The sequence below is a fragment of the Belonocnema kinseyi genome, chromosome 2 (assembly GCF_010883055.1).
Source record: "Belonocnema kinseyi isolate 2016_QV_RU_SX_M_011 chromosome 2, B_treatae_v1, whole genome shotgun sequence".
NCBI lineage: Eukaryota > Metazoa > Arthropoda > Insecta > Hymenoptera > Cynipidae > Belonocnema > Belonocnema kinseyi.
Window position 1 is genome coordinate 65,137,993 of NC_046658.1, and position 3,270 is coordinate 65,141,262.

A 3,270-nucleotide genomic window follows, 5' to 3' on the forward strand; every position below is an offset into this window, starting at 1 on the left:
AGCTATCTAAGGATGGTACTATAGAACGCCACCTCAAGGTAGGCCTAGTGGCGCCATCTCTTGGTCAGGCCGGAAACTTATCAATCCACCCTCGTATAAAGCCGAATAAATTCCAGGCATAAGTCTACTAACCGTTAGGTTGAAAAATTAGTCAAAGTAAGCGATTTGCGATTACAAAAAGGGGTTTCGCAGCCTATTCAGTCGGACGGAAAAACATTCTACCAAAATCATAAAATAAATTTCCCAAATGTGGTACCAATGCCCTTCTCCCGTGCCATCCTTAACTTGCTAAAAAGTGCAAGAGTTATTTGTAAAATGAATTTTTTTAAAATGACTAATGGATATAGTAAAACGATATTATAGTATATAATAAGAAATCTTATATTATAAGAGCCGAGGCCGTTTTTTGGCGAGTTATTAGGGAACGATTCTGCCTTTATTTTCTTGATTTTTGAGAATACACTGATCACCAAATTTTGCTTCTCCAGGGGTAGTCCCGGGGAGGTGTTTATTTACTCATTCGAAGTTGTAAAAAAATGATTAAAATAAGTCATAGGTAACGGCTGAATCTTTCTGTGTTGAATGTCAAGACAATTAGACAATGTTACGTGCAATTGGCAGAACAATAGGCCGGTGCGGAAAGGGGGGCAGAACGATTCTAGAGTTGTAAAAGAATATGGCATTTTAAAGTTATTTTCTAACACCCAAATTTTTTATATAACATTCTACACGGAAAAAAAATTCTTGAGGCGAACGAGTGAATCGAGAATGTATTAAAGTCAAAGAAAGTGTCCGCTTTGATTCGGTAAAACATTTAGTTAGAAGAGTTAAACATTTAGTTACTTTATGTAAATTTTTCTCGTAAATCAGTAATTTGGACACAATTGCTAAGTTGGAGAATTTATTATTTTCGACCGATTATGTATAATTTTATTATCTTTAGATTAGAAAAAATTTAGTTGTTATAGAAATATTTTAACTTACACTAGCCAATCTTTCGTCTGGTATCGCGAAAATGAATTTCTCTGAAATCCGTATAATGCATTTGGAGGTCAAGTTTGTTGTTTTTATCACGTTTCTTGATATTTCAATATAGTCATCGCCTACAATCAAACCAATTGTAAATTATTATTACCGCATCATAAACTCTATTTGATATTAACATGCCCGCACATTTTAAGTGGTAAAAAGCGTTTAATTGTCCAAAGTAAATCTGAACTGTCACTGCTTCCGATTAGACCGTTGCCATTTTGTTTCGCTGCTCCCACAATGCACCGGCGCTCTTCCAATAATTCCTCCAGACACCTATTCTTAAAATCCTTATTATAGCTATACTTATCAGGGGTTTGACTATACGATATTATATGGAAAATGGTCAAGGATATTCATTTTCGCAGATCCAGAAATCTTTCTTAATTTCTTCGTTCGTTTTCAGCTCAATATTTAGCTATAATAAGGAATAATATCCCTGTCACAGCTTAATTTTTTTTTACCGTGTACTCATTATTCAAAACATATATTCGAAAAGGCAGAACAAAATCTCGGGGATAACATCCTGGCAGAACATCGCAAACTGCCCGGTTTTGACATTGGTCATTATGCGTCGGTTGACGGCCCTGAAACTACGAGCAGAGTGGTCTCTTGTGCTCCAATGGCGATCAGTAGCGTAACTAGAGACGTACTTCACGCCTATTTGAATTTCATTTTATAACACAATACCACTCCGTTGTTATCTATAATAATAATAAATATCGAATTATATTGAAGCGTCGTTTTCGAAATTTTAAATATTCCTTCGAGTCACTTCAAACTCTACAACCAATTTTCGAAATCCGGGAAATTAGAACCTCAAAATTGTTCGTCTATTGTAAATAACATTTTTTGCATACGTTATTGTAAAAACTCATATATTTAGCAGCAAGTTCGTATATTTTGATTGTAGGGGAATTTTCAGTCATTCAGTGGGGTAGATTGAGTATAAAAGATCTCAGAAATAATTTTGGCATTTGAGAGGTATGTAAAAAATTGTAAAACATACTTCCTACACAAAATGTTTGTACACAAAGTGTACTGGCTTTTTTCCCTACACAAATTTTTTCCTACAAAAAAAATATTTCCTATACAAAATCAAACACTATTAGATTTTTTCTAATCAAAATATTTCCTAAACAGAAATAAATAATAATTCTTTTAAAATATTACGTCTATAATATTTTTCCTACACAAAATATTTCCTACACAAAGTTTTTCCAACACAAAATTGTTTCTACACAAATTACACAGCCACACAAAAAAAAGTTTGCGGATCTGGTAACAAGACACACGTATTCCTATGGATTTTGGGGCGCTGAATTCAAATTCGGTATAAAAAATCACCCGTCACGTCATGGTTGAGCCATAACCTCAAAAAATGACGAAAAATCATGCACTGAGGCAAATAAATTTCAAAATAATGCCAGTGATGCAAATTTTCACTTCAAAAACATGTCGACAAGTGTGAAGGATCAACGCTTGCCTGATATCAACTTATTTAACATAACTTTACCCAACATAACCTGTCATCACCTAACCTGAATTAACAGAAATTTATTGAACTACACGTAAAGCTCTGGAAGCATATTTTCCCAGTAGCAAATGTGTGCTATATCGAATGGGTCAACTCGAGCCTGACCTAGAAATAAATCTAACCTAGCCTAACCTAACCTCACGAAACACAATTAAACTGATTGTGTTGTCCCGTTGTGCTTGCGGTACCGTTTGAATCAGCTTGGGCTTAACCTGCAAAGAGGTCAAACCTATCCTAATCTAAAAAAACCTGACATAACCTAACCTAACTTAACTTTACGTAACACAATTAAACTCATTGCGTTGTCCCGTTGTGTTTGCGGTACCGTTTCATTCAGCTTCGGCTTAACCTACATAGAGGTTTAATCTATCCTAACCTAATAAAACCTGACCAAACCTAACCTAGCCGAATGAAATTCAACCACACGTGTAGCTATGTAAGCGTACGGTTCTCAGTCTTAAATGTGTGCTATATTTAATAGGTTGACTCGATCTTAACCTACAAATGAATCTAACTTAACAGAACCTAATGAAATTTTGCTTAACGCAACACAACTTAAGTGTTCCCGTTGTAACACAATAAAATTCATTCCATTGTACTATAGGTGGTTAAAAATGTAGACGCACATTACTCATTTGAAGAAACTTAGAACTACAAGTAGAATTGACCCCATTTCAATTAACCTGACAATGTTTGTATCAATT